The 18,547-nt window shown below is 38.2% G+C and overlaps 1 non-coding gene across 1 annotated transcript; it reads right to left on the reverse strand.

Moving 5' to 3' along the window:
• Nucleotides 1-8,810: 8,810 nt before the first annotated feature.
• LOC112793460 (small nucleolar RNA R71) lies at nt 8,811-8,918 on the reverse strand. Its single transcript, XR_003198149.1, has one exon. It is a non-coding gene; the product is annotated as a small nucleolar RNA R71 (small nucleolar RNA).
• Between the last annotated feature and the right edge of the window lie 9,629 nt (nt 8,919-18,547).

Genomic DNA, 18,547 nt, shown 5'->3' on the forward strand with positions numbered 1-18,547 from the left:
TGACAGACGCAAAAGAATCACTAGATTCTATTTCGACATGATCGAGAACCGACAGATGAATAGCCATGCTGTGACAGAGCGCATTGAACATTTTCACTGAGAGGACGGGACTGTAGCCATTGACAACTGTGATGCCCAACATACAGCTTGCCATTGAAAGGAGTAAGAAGGATTGGATGAAGACAGTAGGAAAGCAGAGAGACGGAAGGGACAAAGCATCTCCATACACTTATCTGAAATTCTCACCAATGAATTACATAAGTATCTCTATCTTTATTTTATGTTTTATTTATCTTTTAATCATTAATCCTCCATAACCATTTGAATCAGCCTGACTGAGATTTACAAGATGACCATAGCTTGCTTCATACCAACAATCTCCGTGGGATCGACCCTTACTCGCGTAAGGTTTATTACTTGAACGACCCAGTGCACTTGCTAGTTAGTTGTGCGCAGTTGTGATAAAGAGTTGAGATTGCAATTGAGCTTACCATGTTGATGGCGCCATTGATGATCACAATTTCGTGCACCACCCGGCAACGGCGCCATTTTGAAAACTGAAGATTGATGGTTTTGAAGTTATAGTAAACTCTCGTTGTAAGTATAGTTACTAAACCAAGCAATCAACCTTTCTTAAAAACGTTTTAGTTGTCACAAGTAACAAACCCCTAAATAAATTGATAACCGAAGTATTTAAACCTCGGGTCGTCTTCTCAAGGAATTGCAGGGAGGTATGTTCTTATTATTAGCTATGAAAAAGGTAAAATTGGGGGTTTTGGAAATAAGGAAGAAGTATGACAAGTAATTCAAATGACAATTAAAATAAATTAATAACTATAAAATAAACTCTTGGCAAGATATGAGAACTGGAAGTCCTATCCCAGTTATCCTTATCAATTGTGATGAGAATTGGATTTTTCTCCCACTTTGTTAACCTCTAACTATGAAGGTAAGTCAAGTGAATGAATTCATTCGAATCCTCAAGTCCCAATCTTTCCTTGGGAAAAGTTAGAGTTATTGGATCTCGAATCAATTCTTGAATAATTCCAATTTTCAATCAACAATGAGTTTGATAACTCAAGAGTCACCAATTAATCAACCAAAGCAAAAAGGTAGAAAAATATAAATTATTCATATCATAAATAAGAGAAACAAATCATAGATTTGAAAATAACTCAAATAATATTTATTAAGAAAATCATAACATGAATGTCATTAAGCCAAATTGGCAACATATATAATTAAAAATAAGAGAAGTCAAAATAAAGAAATATTAAACCTGGAGCTCAGAAGAATTATAAGTTGAAATAATAATAAATCCTAATTTCTAAAAATCCTACCTAAATCCTAAGAGAGAGGAGAGAACCTCTCTCTCTAAAAACTACATCTAAAACTAAAATTATGAATTATGAGAGCATCCTCATGAATGGATGCATTCCCCCGCTTTATAGCCTCTAATCTGTGTTTTTTGCGCCGAAAACTGGGTCAAAAATAGCCCAGAAATCGCCCCCTGCGTATTCTGGCACGTTCAGGTCGCGCGCAAGTGACGCGGAGGCGTCGCCCATGCGGCCGCGCGGATTGAAGTTCGCAGATGCGACGCGTCCGCGTGGATCACGCGTTCGCGTCACCTAGCGTCAGGGCAACCATGGCATATTATATATCAAATCGAAGCCCCGGACATTAGCTTTCCAACGCAACTGGAACCGCGTCATTTGGACCTTTGTAGCTAAAGTTATAGCCGTTTGAGTGCAAAGAGGTCAGGGTGGACAACTTAGCAATTTCTCCAACTTCTTGTATTCCTTCCATTTTTGCATTCTTCCTTTCCATCCTCTGAGCCATTCCTACCCTATAATATCTGAAAACACTTAACACACATATCAAGGCATCTAATGGTAATAAGAGAGGATTAAACATAGGGAACTTAAGGCCAGAGAAGCATGTTTTCAATCAAAGCACATAATTAGGAAGGCAAATGTAAAACCATGCAAATAGTATGAATAAGTGGGTAAAGAGTTGATAAAATCCACTCAATTAAGCACAAGATAAACCATAAAATAGTGGTTTATCAATATCTCAGGCCACAACTTGCCACTACCAGCCAGTCCACAGAGGATGTTGCAGCTCCTCCACCATCTACTAGTCAGTTGCTGCATCAAATACTGAAGCGGTTGGAAGCACAAGAAAAGAAAGCCAAGCTTCGAGAGCGCCGCAACCAATGCCGTTTCAACTACCTCAAGGAGCTCCTCACAGGCAATCACAGACTTGACGACAATTCAGGTACTCCGGACTCCACTTCTTTCACCAGCACCGGGAGCCACGATGGTCCCGACTGTGGAGACACTGCCACCAGCCCACCATTGTTCCTGACAGATGGCACCGAGGATGGTGCAAAGCCTTAAGTGTGGGGAGGTCGGTCAGTACCTGACTTTCGGAGGTAATTTCTCTTCCCTAGCACCAATAAATTAGGATATTTTAGTTAGATTTTCTTTCTTTTGTAGAATAGGATAAATTGCATAGTAATAGGTTAGTTGCATGCATGTTCTACTTGATTGAAAAGACAATAAGTTTCTTCTAAGACTCTATCTTTGGAACAAAATTTCACTAATTTTAATTAAAAATTTTTTATGATAAATCTACTTGAAGTTGTATTTGAAACATGATGTTTGAGCTAAAGAACACACAACCTGTGAAGATTTGAGCCTTTATGCATGGTTACATTATTTAACCATAATTATTTTATTCTTGTGTGTTTACTTCTCTATGATTGTAATATATATTTTGTTTCATCCTATATGTCCAATATTTATTATGTTTGTATGCTTGCATATGATTGAGGCCATTATTTATTTAAACTCACTTATCCAAATTAAGCCTACCCTGTTCAATTACCTTTGTTAACCACTTTGAGCCTTTAAATCCCATTTGTTCTATATTTTACCACATTACTAGCTTTAAGCGGAAAAACAATTGTATATCCCAAATTGAATCTTTGGTTAGCTTAAGATAGAATTGTGTATGCTAGTTAAGTATGGGAAATTGTGGGAACAAAAGTTATTAAGGGAATGTGTCATGATAATACAATGGGAATTTGGATACCTACTCATGTGAAACTATAAGAATTAAAAATCTATGTGCATTGATAAATAAATAAAAGGGGACAAAATTACCCCAGTGCTGAATTGAGAATTCAAAGATCAATGCACATATGATAAAAAAAAATAAAAAAATTGATACATGAGTATGGAATGTAAAAGGGAATTTTGGGTAGCTATGTATGAATTCTAAGACTATATAAAATATATAGGTTGGGTTAAAGCTTGGGTTAATTAAAGATTCAATTTATAAGCTCACTTAACCATATATGTATCCCTACCCTTACCTTGGCCCCATTACAACCTTGAAAAAACCTCATGATGTTTGCATTGGTATATTAACTATTGTTGATTGGTTAGGAGAAGAACAAAAGTTAGAAAGCATGATTAGAGAATGATAGAGTGATTACCCTATACACTAGAGAGATTAGAGATACATACATTATCAGTGAGAGTTCAATGCTTGAATTTCCATGTTCCCTGCTTTCATGAGATATCTTCTTACACTTTTATCTGTCTTACTGTATAATGGTAGAATTAGTGGAATTTGATTTGTAATTGTTTTGAAGAGCTTATTTGCTTTTGATCAAGTGGGCAAGAATCATATAGTTGCATTCATATATATAGGTTGCATTGCATTGCATGAGTTTCTACATGTTCATACTTATTTATCTTATCTCCTTCAGTTAAGCATGAGGACATGCTAATGTTTAAGTGTGGGGAGGTTGATAAACCACTATTTTACGGTTTATATTGTGTTTAATTGTGTGGTTTTATCATGATCCGTACCCACTTATTCATTAATTTAGCATGCATTTATATTTCCTTCCTGAAATTATTACATGATTGAAAACTGCTTCCTAGAGACTTTTAATTCTGCATTTTAATTCTCCTTTATTCCATTCGATGCCGTAATCTGTGTGTTAAGTGTTTCAGGCTTTATAGGGCATGAATGAGTTGGAGATTGGAAAGAAAGCTAGCAAAAATGGAAGGAACAAGAGAAAGTGAGGAGATAACCAGCGAGAAGTGACGCGGCCGCATGGCTCACGCGACCACGTGGATTGGAAAAGCACAAGTGACGCGAAAGCGTGGATGACGCGACCGCATGGCAGGGAGAAACGCGAATGACGTGTCCGCATGGATGACGCGATCGCGTGACGAGTGCGATCTGCATAATCTGCAGAATTTGCTGGGGGCCATTTTGGACCCTATTTTGACCCAATTTTCGGCCCAGAACAGCAGATTAGAGCCAGAGAACATGCAGAAACTAGAAGAACAATTCATTCTATACAGTTTTAGTTTTAGATCTAGTTTTTACTCCTCCTCTAGGTTTTTCTCTCTAGACATTCATAGTTCTTAGGATTTTATTTTTCTACCACTTTTTGCATTGGGATACTGAGAAGAGTTATTACCTCATCAAGACTTCGTCATTCTAGTTCGTTTTATTTACTTGGCTTTACTCTTCCATGTCCTTTGCTTTGCTTAATTTTACCATTGGAATATTTTTGGGATTATTTAATACAAGGATTATTTTTATTTTTAATTGATTATTTTGATTTTTTTATTTACAATGTCTTTCTTCAATTCCCTTTCATATGTTATGAATTTTACATTCACAATGAGCGAGTAGTTCCCTAACTTGATGGGGAGTTGATTGAAAGGAACCCTTGAGTTGGAAGGCTTAAAAGAAAGATTGTAGGGTTTATTGTCGGATTGCCCTCTAGTCACTAACACCAATCCCTTTTAATTAAGTGGGTTGCAACTTGTGAACGGATGTAGCATTCCAACTTGTTTGATGATGAGCGGATAATTTGTATACTTTTTGGCATTGTTTTTAGTATGTTTTTGATATGATATAGTTAGTTTTTGGTATATTTTTATTAGTTTTTAGTTAAAATTCACTTTTCTGGACTTTACTATGAGTTTGTGTGTTTTTCTGTGATTTCAGGTATTTTCTGGCTGAAATTGAGGGACCTGAGCAAAAATCTGATTCTGAGACCAAAAAGGACTGCAGATGCTGTTGGATTCTGACCTCCCTGCACTCGAAGTGGATTTTCTGGAGCTACAGAAGCCCAATTGGCGCGCTCTCAACGGCTTTGGAAAGTAGACATCCTGGGCTTTCCAGAAATATATGATAGTCCATACTTTGCCCAAGATTTGATGGCCCAAACCGGCGTTCAAAGTCACCTCAGGAAATCCCAGCGTTAAACGCTGGAACTGGCACCCAAATGGGAGTTAAACGCCCAAACTGGCACTAAAGCTGGCGTTTAACTCCAAGAGGAGTCTCTGCACGAAATTTGCTTCATTGCTCAGCCCAAGCACACACCAAGTGGGCCCGGAAGTGGATTTTTATGTCATTTACTCATTTCTGTACACCTTAGGTTACTAGTTTTCTATAAGTAGGACCTTTGACTATTGTATTAGAAGTCTTTGGATCTTTATATCTTTTGATCACTTTAGATCTTAGATCACTGGGAGGCTGGCCATTCGGCCATGCCTAGACCTTATGCTTATGTATTTTCAACGGTGGAGCTTCTACACACCATAGATTAAGGTGTGGAGCTCTGCTGTACCTCGAGTATTAATGCAATTACTATTGTTCTTCCGTTCAATTCCTCTTGTTCTTGTTCCAAGATATCACTTGTTCTTCAACTTGATGAAGGTGATGATTGACGCCCATCACTATTCTCACCCATGAACAAAGTGACTGACAACCACTCTTGTTCTACAAGCATTTGAGGCTTAGTGAATATCTCTTGGATTCCTGATTGCACGATGCATGGTTGATCGCCTGACAACCGAGTGCTCGCCTGACAAACGAGCCAACCATTCCGTGAGATCAGAGTCTTCGTGGTATAGGCAAGAACTGATGGCGGCATTCAAGAGAAACCGGAAGGTCTAACCTTGTCTGTGGTATTCTGAGTAGGATTCAATGACTGAATGACTGTGACGTGCTTCAAACCTGTAACTTACTGGGCGTTAGTGACAGACGCAAAAGAATCACTGGATTCTATTCCAGTAGGGGAGGGAACCACACCGGTGATTGGCAGCACTGTGACAGAGTGTGTGCATTAGCTTTCACTGCGAGGATGGGAGGTAGCTGCTGACAACAGTGAGACCCTACACGAGCTTGCCATGGAAAGGAGTAAGAAGAATTGGATGAAGACAGTAGGAAAGCAGAGAGACGGAAGGGAAGGCATCTTCATGCGCTTATCTGAAGTTCCTACCAATGAATTACATAAGTATCTCTATCTTTACCTTTGTGTTATTTTCGTTCATCACTATATCCATTTGAGTTTGCCTGACTAAGATTTACAAGATGACCATAGCTTGCTTCAATACTAACAATCTCCGTGGGATCGACCCTTACTCACGTAAGGTTTATTACTTGGACGACCCAGTGCACTTGCTGGTTAGTTGTGCGAAGTTGTGTAATGCCATGGTATTGAGCCACCAAGTTCTTGGAGCCATTACCGGGGATTATGAGAGTTGTGAAAAAGTATAGTTCACAATTTCGCGCACCAAGTTTTTGGCGCCGTTGCCGGGGATTGTTCAAGTTTTGAGCAAGCTTTTGGTAACATCAGTGCCAAGATCCGGCAACAACATCAAGTTTTTGGTGTTATTGCCCGGGATTGTTTAGGCTGGACAACTGACGGTTCATCTTGTTGCTTAGATTAGGTATTTTTTTTTTCTTCAGAGTTCTTAAGAATGAATTCTAGTGTTTCAATGTGATGTTCTTATCATCACCAAAGCTGATTGATCTTCATCAATTTAGTTCTTGAATGCAATGTCCTGCTGAAGCTTAGCCGGCCATGTCTAATTTCTTTAGACTAAAGCTTTAGACTAACATTGCATGATTCCTGGAATTCTCATTAAGAATTTTGATACCTTTATTTTCTTTTTCTACATAATTTTCGAAAAATCCAAAAAAAAATTTATAAAATCATAAAGTCCAAAAATATTTCTTTTTTTGAGTCTAGAGTCTCATCTTAAGTTTAGTGTCAATTGCATGTTTCTGTTCTTATTGCATTCATGCATGTGTCCTCATTGATCTTCAAGTTGTTCTTGATGATTTCCTTGTTCTGATCTTTGAATTCTATTGACTTGAGTGTTTTGTGTGTCTCATATGCATTTTCGTTTTGTTAGTGTCAGTAGTATACAAACTGCTAAGTTTGGTGTCTTGCATGCATTGTCATTTGATTCTTGTTGCATTTTGGTTTGTCCTTATTATTAAAAATCCAAAAATATTTTTAATTTGTGTCTTTTCAAGTCAATAATACAGAGAATTGAAGATTCAGAACATACAGCAGAGGAATTGCACAGAAAAAGCTGGGCGTTCAAAACGCCCAGTGAAGAAGGACAGACTGGCGTTTAAACGCCAGCCAGGGTACCTGGTTGGGCGTTTAACGCCCAAAAGGGTAGCATTTTGGGCGTTAAACGCCAGAATGGATACCATTCTGGGCGTTTAACGCCAGGATGGCTAGGGGAGGAAGATTTTGTTTTCAAATCAAATTTTTTCTAAGTTTTCAAAATCTTTTCAAAATCAAATCTTTTTCAAATCAATTTTCAATCAAATCTTTTTCAAAATTAACTCCTTTCCTTTTTCAAAAATACTTATTAACAATTAATGATTTGATTGAACATTTTTTTTGCCTTTTATGTTGTGGAAGGTTTTATGTTTGATTCATATCTTTTCTTGTTAGGCAAGTCATTAATTTTTAAAATCATATCTTTTCAAATTGTTTTCAAATCATATCTTTTAAAATTGTTTTCAAATCATATCTTCTCAATCACATCTTTTTAAAACCAATCATATCTTCTTAACCACATCTTTTTCAAAATAGTTTTCAATCAAATGTTTCTGATTTCTAATTTCAAAATCTTTTTCAAAAATCACTTGATTTCTTTTCCATTTTCATTTTCGAAAATTAAGTGATGTTTTTCAAAAATGTTTTCAAATTTCCCACTTAATTTTCGAAAATCACTTCCCTCCTTCTCACATCCTTCAATTTATGGACTAACACTATCCCTTAAGGCAAAATTCGAACTCTATCTTCTTTGTTAAGTTCGAATTTTCCACTTCTGTCTTCTACTCTTCTTTTCCTCTGACACCTAAAGGAATCTCTATACTGTGACATAGAGGATTCCACATTTTCTTGTTCTCCTCTCTATCTTATGAGCAGGAGCAAGGACAAAGGCATTCTTGTTGAGGCTGATCCTGAACCTGAAAGGACCTTGAAGAGAAAGCTAAGAGAAGCCAAAGCACAACTCTCTTTAGAGCACCTGACCGAATTCTTCAAGGAAGAAGAACACATGGCAGCCGAAAACAACAACAATACCAACAATGCAAGGAAGGTGCTGGGTGACTTTACTGCACCTACTCCCGACTTCTATGGGAGAAGCATCTCTATCCCTGCCATTGGAGCAAACAACTTTGAGCTTAAGCCTCAATTAGTTTCTCTAATGCAACAGAATTGCAAGTTCCATGGACTTCCAATGGAAGATCCTCATCAGTTTTTAGCTGAGTTCTTGCAAATCTGTGACACAGTCAAGACTAATGGGGTTGACCCTGAGGTCTACAGACTGATGCTATTCCCTTTTGCTGTAAGAGACAGAGCTAGAACATGGTTGGATTCTCAACCTAAAGAAAGCCTGGACTCTTGGGAAAAGCTAGTCAATGCCTTCTTGGCAAAGTTCTTTCCACCTCAAAAATTGAGTAAGCTTAGAGTGGAAGTCCAAACCTTCAGACAGAAGGAAGGAGAATCCCTCTATGAAGCTTGGGAAAGATACAAACAATTGATCAGAAAGTGTCCCACTGATATGCTTTCTGAATGGAGCATCATAGGTATTTTCTATGATGGTCTCTCTGAACTGTCCAAGATGTCTTTGGATAGCTCTTCTGGAGGATCTCTTCATCTGAAGAAGACGCCTACTGAAGCTCAAGAACTGATTGAAATGGTTGCAAATAACCAATTCATGTACACTTCTGAAAGGAATCCTGTGAACAATGGGACTAGTCAGAAGAAAGGAGTTCTTGAGATTGATACTCTGAATGCCATATTGGCTCAGAACAAAATATTGACTCAACAGGTCAATATGATTTCTCAAAGTCTGTCTGGGATGCAAAATGCACCAAGCAGTACTAAGGAAGCTTCATCTGAGGAAGAAGCTTATGATCCTGAGAACCCTTCAATAGAAGAGGTGAATTACATGGGAGAACCCTATGGAAACACCTACAATCCTTCATGGAAGAATCATCCAAATCCTTCATGGAAGGATCAACAGAGACCTCAACAAGGTTTCAACAATAATAATGGTGGAAGGAACAGGTTTAGCAATAGCAAGCCTTTTCCATCGTCTTCTCAGCAACAGACAGAGAGTTCTAAGCAGAATACCTCTGACTTAGCAACTATGGTCTCTGATCTGATCAAAACCACTCAAAGTTTCATGACTGAAACTAGGTCCTCCATCAGAAATCTAGAAGGACAAGTGGGTCAGCTGAGCAAGAAAATTACTGAACTCCCTCCAAGTACTCTTCCAAGCAATACAGAAGAAAATCCAAAAGGAGAGTGCAAAGCCATTAACATGGCCGAATTCTGGGAGGAAGAAGAGGCAGTGAACGCCACTGAGGAAGACCTCACTGGACGTCCACTGACCTCCAATGAGTTCCCCAATGAGGAACCTTGGGAATCTGAGGCTCAAACTGAGACCATAGAGATTCCATTGGACTTACTCCTGCCATTCATGAGCTCTGATGAGTATTCTTCCTCTGAAGAGGATGAGTATGTCACTGAAGAGCAAGTTGCTAAATACCTTGGAGCAATCATGAAGCTAAATGACAAGTTATTCGGAAATGAGACTTGGGAGGATGAATCCCCTTTGCTCACCAAAGAACTGAATGACTTGTCTAGGCAGAAACCACCTCAAAAGAGGCAAGATCCTGGGAAGTTTTCTATACCTTGTACCATAGGCACCATGACCTTCAAAAAGGCCTTGTGTGACTTAGGGTCAAGTGTAAACCTCATGCCCTTCTCTGTAATGGAGAAGTTAGGAATTTTAGAGGTGCAAGCTGCAAAAATCTCACTAGAGATGGCAGACAACTCAAGAAAACAAGCCTATGGACTTGTAGAGGATGTTCTTGTTAAAGTTGAAGACCATTACATCCCTACTGATTTCATAGTCCTAGAGACTGGGAAGTGCATGAATGAATCCATCATCCTTGGCAGACCCTTCCTGGCCACAGCAAAGGCTGTGATTGATGTTGATAGAGGAGAGTTGATCATTCAAGTGAATGAAGAATCCTTGGTGTTTAAGGCCCAAGGATATCCCTCTGTCATCATGGAGAGGAAGCATGAAAAGCTTCTCTCAAAACAGAGCCAAACAGAGCCCCCACAGTCAAACTCTAAGTTGGTGTTGGGAGGCCACAACCAAACTCTAAGTTTGGTGTTGAACCCCCACATTCTTTACTCTAAGTTTGGTGTTGGGAGGTTCCAACACGGTTCTGAGCATTTCTGAGGCTCCATGAGAGTCCTCTGTCAAGCTAATGACAATAAAGAAGCGCTTGTTGGGAGGCAACCCAATGTTTTATAATTAATTATTTTCTTTTGTTATTTTATCTTTTTTGTAGGTTGATGATCATAAGAAGTCACAAAAATAATGAAAAAAGCAAAAACAGAATGAAAAACAGGAAGAAAAACAGCACACCCTGGAGGAAGATGCTGCTGGCGTTCAAACGCCAGTAAGCCTAGCAGTTGGGCGTTTAACGCCCAGTCTGGCACCATTCTGGGCGTTTAACGCCAGAAAGGGGCACCAGACTGGCGTTAAACGCCAGGAAAGGGCAAGAACCTGGCGTTAAACGCCAGGAATGGGCACCAGCCCGGCGTTTAACGCCAGAAATGGCTCAAAACGTGGATTTTGATGCCATTTGGTGCAAGGATGCCTTTTCCTTGACACTACAGGATCTGTGGACCCCACAGGACCCTACCATCACTCTCTCTCTTCTTCCCCCATTCACCAATCACCTCAACACCTCTTCCCCAAAAACCCCTCACCTATCAAATCCTACCCTTCTCTTCACCACTCACATCCATCCTTCATAAACCCCCACCAACCTCACCCTTCAAATTCAAATCACTTTCCCTCCCAAACCCACCCATAATGGCCGAACCATTACACCCCTCTCTCCTATATATACCCTTCTTCAACCCTTCATTTTCACACAACCTAAACACCTCTTCTCCCCCTCTTTGGCCGAACACACCACCATCTCCCTCTTCCTCATTTCTTCTTCTTTTACTCTCCTCTTTCTTCTTTTGCTCGAGGACGAGCAAACATTTTAAGTTTGGTGTGGTAAAAGCGTTGCTTTTTCGTTTTTCCATAACCATTATGGCATCCAAGGCCGGAGAAACCTCTAGAAAGAGAAAAGGGAAGGCAAAGGCTTCCACCTCCTAGTCATGGGAGATGGATAGATTCCTCAAGGGATGAATTTTCCTCCACAAAACTATTGGGAGCAACTAAACACCTCCCTAGGAGAGTTAAGTTCCAACATGGGACAACTAAGGGTGGAGCATCAAGAACACTCCATCATCCTTCATGAGATTAGAGAAGATCAAAGAATCATGAGGGAGGAGCAACAAAGACAAGGAAGAGACATTGAGGAGCTCAAGCACTCCATAGGATCTTCAAGAGCAAGGAAGAGCCGCCATCACTAAGGTGGACCCGTTCCTTGATTTCCTTGTTATTTATTCTTCTGTTTTTCGAATTTTATGCTTATGTTTATCCATGTTTGTGTCTTGTGATCATTAGTGTCTTAGTGTCTATGCCTTAAAGTTATGAATGTCCTATGAATCCATCACCTTTCTTGAATAAAAATGTGCTTAATTGAAAAAGAAAAAGAAGTGCATGAATTTTGAATTTTATAACAGTTTAATTATTTTGATGTGGTGGCAATAATTTTGTTCTCTGAATGTATGCTTAAACAGTGCATGTGTATCTTGAATTTGTGGTTCATGAATGTTGGCTCTTGAAAGAATGATGAAAAAGGAGACATGTTACTGAGGATCTGAAAAATCATAAAAATGATTCTTGAAGCAAGAAAAAGCTATTCAAAAAAAAAAAAAAAAAGAGAAAAATCGAAAAAAAAAAAAAGAAAAAAAGAGAAAGAAAACGAAAAGAAATAGAGAAATAAGAGTTGTGATCCAAGGCAAATAAGAGTGTGCTTAAGAACCCTGGACACCTCTAATTGGGGACTTTAGCAAAGCTGAGTCACAATCTGAAAAGGTTCACCCAATTATGTGTCTGTGGCATGTATGTATCCGGTGGTAATACTAGAAGACAGAGTGCTTTGGGCCACAGCCAAGACTCAATAAGTAGATATGTTCAAGAATCATCATACTTTACTAGGAGAATCATTAACACTATCTGGATTCTGAGTTCCTAAAGAAGCCAATCATTCTGAATCTCAAAGGAGAGAGTGAGATGCCAAAACTGTTCAGAGGCAAAAAGTTAAAAGCCCCGCTCATCTAATTAATACTGATCTTCATAGATGTTTTTGGAATTCATTGCATATTCTCTTCTTTTTATCTTATTTGATTTTCAGTTGCTTGGGGACAAGCAACAATTTAAGTTTGGTGTTGTGATGAGCGGATAATTTGTATACTTTTTGGCATTGTTTTTAGTATGTTTTTGATATGATATAGTTAGTTTTTGGTATATTTTTATTAGTTTTTAGTTAAAATTCACTTTTCTGGACTTTACTATGAGTTTGTGTGTTTTTCTGTGATTTCAGGTATTTTCTGGCTGAAATTGAGGGACCTGAGCAAAAATCTGATTCTGAGACCAAAAAGGACTGCAGATGCTGTTGGATTCTGACCTCCCTGCACTCGAAGTGGATTTTCTGGAGCTACAGAAGCCCAATTGGCGCGCTCTCAACGGCTTTGGAAAGTAGACATCCTGGGCTTTCCAGCAATATATGATAGTCCATACTTTGCCCAAGATTTGATGGCCCAAACCGGCGTTCAAAGTCACCTCAGGAAATCCCAGCGTTAAACGCTGGAACTGGCACCCAAATGGGAGTTAAACGCCCAAACTGGCACTAAAGCTGGCGTTTAACTCCAAGAGGAGTCTCTGCACGAAATTTGCTTCATTGCTCAGCCCAAGCACACACCAAGTGGGCCCGGAAGTGGATTTTTATGTCATTTACTCATTTCTGTACACCTTAGGTTACTAGTTTTCTATAAGTAGGACCTTTGACTATTGTATTAGAAGTCTTTGGATCTTTATATCTTTTGATCACTTTAGATCTTAGATCACTGGGAGGCTGGCCATTCGGCCATGCCTAGACCTTATGCTTATGTATTTTCAACGGTGGAGCTTCTACACACCATAGATTAAGGTGTGGAGCTCTGCTGTACCTCGAGTATTAATGCAATTACTATTGTTCTTCCGTTCAATTCCTCTTGTTCTTGTTCCAAGATATCACTTGTTCTTCAACTTGATGAAGGTGATGATTGACGCCCATCACTATTCTCACCCATGAACAAAGTGACTGACAACCACTCTTGTTCTACAAGCATTTGAGGCTTAGTGAATATCTCTTGGATTCCTGATTGCACGATGCATGGTTGATCGCCTGACAACCGAGTGCTCGCCTGACAAACGAGCCAACCATTCCGTGAGATCAGAGTCTTCGTGGTATAGGCAAGAACTGATGGCGGCATTCAAGAGAAACCGGAAGGTCTAACCTTGTCTGTGGTATTCTGAGTAGGATTCAATGACTGAATGACTGTGACGTGCTTCAAACCTGTAACTTACTGGGCGTTAGTGACAGACGCAAAAGAATCACTGGATTCTATTCCAGTAGGGGAGGGAACCACACCGGTGATTGGCAGCACTGTGACAGAGTGTGTGCATTAGCTTTCACTGCGAGGATGGGAGGTAGCTGCTGACAACAGTGAGACCCTACACGAGCTTGCCATGGAAAGGAGTAAGAAGAATTGGATGAAGACAGTAGGAAAGCAGAGAGACGGAAGGGAAGGCATCTTCATGCGCTTATCTGAAGTTCCTACCAATGAATTACATAAGTATCTCTATCTTTACCTTTGTGTTATTTTCGTTCATCACTATATCCATTTGAGTTTGCCTGACTAAGATTTACAAGATGACCATAGCTTGCTTCAATACTAACAATCTCCGTGGGATCGACCCTTACTCACGTAAGGTTTATTACTTGGACGACCCAGTGCACTTGCTGGTTAGTTGTGCGAAGTTGTGTAATGCCATGGTATTGAGCCACCAAGTTCTTGGAGCCATTACCGGGGATTATGAGAGTTGTGAAAAAGTATAGTTCACAATTTCGCGCACCATTTGACTTTCCCTTACCTAGCCTTTAATTATCAATTAATCTAGAGAGTAATTCAACAATACTGGGACTTCCAACTAATCAACTCCCAGTCAAGGCTTTTATTTACATTATTCAAATTCTCCAATTTTATTTCCTGTTTACTCAACTCAAACCTTTTTGAAAACATCTGATTAATAAAATAGCACACTTTTCTACAACTCGTTGGGAGACGACCTGGGATTCATACTCCCAGTATTTTAATTTTAAATTCCTGTGACACCTTTCTAAATTGATAAGTGGATTTCTGGTGAGTTAAGAACTATACTTGCAACGTATATATTTTAATCATTTTTAATTCACCAATTTCTGCTCACATCAAGCACCTTATACATGTGATTATTTCATTATCCCTAAGGATGAATAGTGCACAAAATTGTGATCTCAATGGCTCCAACAACTTGGTACGCACAATTATAATCTCAACTCTTTTTCACAACTTTGCACAACTAACCAGCAAGTGCACTGGGTCGTCCAAGTAATAAACCTTACGTGAGTAAAGGTCGATCCCACAGAGATTGTCGGCTTGAAGCAAGTTATGGTTACCTTGTAAATCTCAGTCAGGCGGATTCAAATGGTTATGGAATTTTAATAAGTAAAAGATAAATAAAAAGATAGAGATACTTATGTAATTCATTGGTAGAAATTTCAAATAAGCGTATGGAGATGCTTTGTCCCTTCTGAATCTCTGCTTTCCTATTGCCTTCACCCAATCCTTCATACTCTTTTCTATGGCAAGCTGTATGTTGGGTGTCACCATTGTCAATGGCTACTTCCCGTCCTCTCAGTGAAAATGGTCCTCTACGGTTTCTGTACGGCTAATCAACTGTCGAATTTCTCGTCTCGGATGAAAAATACCATGCACAGATATCGTATGGCTAATCAGCTGTTGGTTCTCGATCGTGTAGGAATAGGATTTACTATCCTTTTGCGTCTGTCACCACGCCCTACAGTCGCGATTTTGAAGCTCGTCACAGTTATCCCTTCCCGGATCCTACTTGGAATACCACTGACAAGGTTTAGACTTTTCGGATCTCAGGAATGCTGCCAAATGTTTCTAGGCTATACCACAAAGACTCTAATCTCGGATTCAGATGCCACATTGTCAGAGGGGAGTCGATGTAAATCGTTGATTAGAAACCCAAGAGATATACATTCAAGCTTGTCTTCATGTAGAACGGAAGTAGTTGTCAATCATGCATTCATAAGTGAGAATGGTGATGAGTGTCACATAATCATCACATTCCTCATGTTCTTATGTGTGAATGAATATCTTAGAATAAGATAGAAGAACAATAGTACTATGCATTAATACTCGAGGAACAGCAGAGCTCCACACCTTAATCTATGGTGTGTAGAAACTCCACCATTGAAAATACATAAGTGAAAATAAGGTAGGCATGGCCAAATGGCCAGCCCCCAATGTCTAAGGACTAAAAATGATCCAAAGATGAAAATACAATAGTAAAAAGTCTTATTTATACTAGACTAGTTACTAGGGTTTACAGAAATAAGTAAATGATGCAGAAATCCACTTCCGAGGTCCACTTGGTGTGTGCTTGGGCTGAGCATTGAAGCTTTCATGTGTAGAGGCCTTCTTTGGAGTTAAACGCCAGCTTGTAACTTGTTTCTAGCGTTTGACTCTAGCTTGCAACTTGTTTCTGGCATTTAACGCCAGAATAGGCAGAAAGCTGGCGTTGAACACCAGTTTGCATCATCTAAACTCGTGAAAAAGTATGAACTATTATATATTTCTGGAAAGTCCTGGATGTCTACTTTCCAACGCATTTGAGAGCGTGCAATTTGGGTTTCTGTATCTCCAAAAATTCCATTTCGAGTGCAGGGAGGTCAGAATCCAACAGCATCAGCAGTCCTTTGTCAGCTTCTAAGTAAGATTTTTGCTCAGGTCCCTCAATTTCAGCCAGAAAATACCTGAAATCACAGAAAAACACACAAACTTATAGTAAAGTCTAGAAATATGATTTTTGCAAAAAAACTAATAAAAATATACTAAAAAGTGACTAAATCATACTAAAAACTATCTAAAAACAATGCCAAAAAGCGTATAAATTATCCGCTCATCAATGAATAAGTAGTCTCTTTTTATCATTGAATTGGTTATTGTTAATTGTGCAATTTTCAATTAATTTTGAGCTTTCACTTGCACAATTTCAATATCCAATATCTCAAATACTCAATTCACTTTAGTTGTGGTTACCTACGTTGTTTGTACCTTGGTTGTTGCTTATTCTTTCACTTGCAATGTAGGCCACTTAATTAAGGAACACATACTATTTCTTGTGCTTTTGTGGTTATTGTTTTACCCGGTCAAGGTGTTGTGTTCTAAACTGTGCGCATTTAGAATACACACATTGTCTTTTATCATACCACACATCTAATATTTACTTAGTATTTCATTACATTATGCTTTGCTTGGTTTGCTTGTATATATCTTAGCTTGCTTATAGTTTTATTTTAGTAAATGTTTGCATTTGCATGGTAGAGTAAATAAGTTTGGTTAAAACAACAAAAAATTTTCAAGAAAATCCCTTTTTGGGCATTCCATTGATTGGATTTGAAAATTATTTTTGAACTTGCTTGAAGTGTTTTTATGGAACATAGAAAAGAGCTTGAACAAATACCAAGTGCGATTTGAGCCTAAATTGTGTGGTTGCACATTTTTAAACCACAAATTTTGTTCTTATGTGTTATAAACTTCTTTTATGATTGTGATCTTAGATTTGCTTTAGTCTATATGTCCTATATTTGATTTTTTGAATTGTATTTAGTATGATTGAGGCCATCTTTGAAATTGAACTCACAAACCCATATGGCCAACCCTTACATCTACCTTTGTAAACCACTTTTTGAGCCTTTTAATTTCTCTTTGTTCTAATTTTAAGCACATCTTTACCCCTAAGTGAAAAACCATGAATGTCCATGATTGTATCTTTGATTAGCTTGGGTTTGAGTGTGTGTGTGTTAATCAAGTGTGGGGGAAATTTGTGAGAAACATTGTTAGTTAGTTTACTTTGGATATTCATTGTGAATATTTGGAAAAATGGGTAATCACTCATGCATCTATTACTTAAAACATATGCATCTCTCTTATATGATAAAAGAAAAAAATTTTGATGTACATACTTTATTTCAAAAAAAAAAGAGAAATGATAATAACAATGTAAATAAGAAATGCATATGTCGTTGAATTGAAAAGAATCATGCATGAGTGAATGAGAGAAAAGGGATAAATGGGTAGTTAGGTTGTTTTGCTATGTATACAGGATGATATAGGATTAGGTGTGATACTTGAGTTAATCAAAGATCCAATCTATTAGCCCACTTAACTATATTAATCCTACCCTTACCTAAGCCCCATTACAGCCCTCAAAAGTCCTCATGATATTTGTATTCATTCATCAAATATTAGTTGATTATTAGACGACTTGCAAATCTTTGAGAAACATGATTAAAGGAGCATTGAGTGATTAAGCCCTAAACACTAAGCGACTAGAGTGTAAGCACATCCGGTGAGGGGTTCAATCGCTCAATTCTATGTTTCCATTTCTTATCTTATATCTTCTTGCCAGTTGTTGATAAGAATTTTTGTAAACTTCAAATCAAATCTTTGGATATTGATTATATTGCTATATTTTCTTATCTTAGCCCTAATGATTAATTATTGGATTGATTGAGATTCTTTTGTTTGTTTTTACCAAACTCAATAGGAAATCATATTGTAGATGTAGATAGATAGCATTTAGCATAGTAGCATACATATAAGTAGTTGCATTGAATAAATCGTTTCCCTTTCATTCATCTCCTTTGGTTGTGCTTAGCATGAGGACATGCTATTATTTAAGTTTGGAAAAATTGATGAATCCATAGTTTCTTATATATTTTGGTTTGATTTGAGTGGATTTCATTACATAAACCCACATTTATTCACCTAAATAAGCATAGTTTCATGATTTCTTCCTAAATTGTGCTTGAAAGTGAAAACATGCCATTTTGTGCTAAATTTAGCTAACTTTTACTCACTTTAATCCCATTTGGT

Source organism: Arachis hypogaea, chromosome 3 (genome assembly GCF_003086295.3).
Source record: "Arachis hypogaea cultivar Tifrunner chromosome 3, arahy.Tifrunner.gnm2.J5K5, whole genome shotgun sequence".
In the NCBI taxonomy this organism is placed as follows: domain Eukaryota; kingdom Viridiplantae; phylum Streptophyta; class Magnoliopsida; order Fabales; family Fabaceae; genus Arachis; species Arachis hypogaea.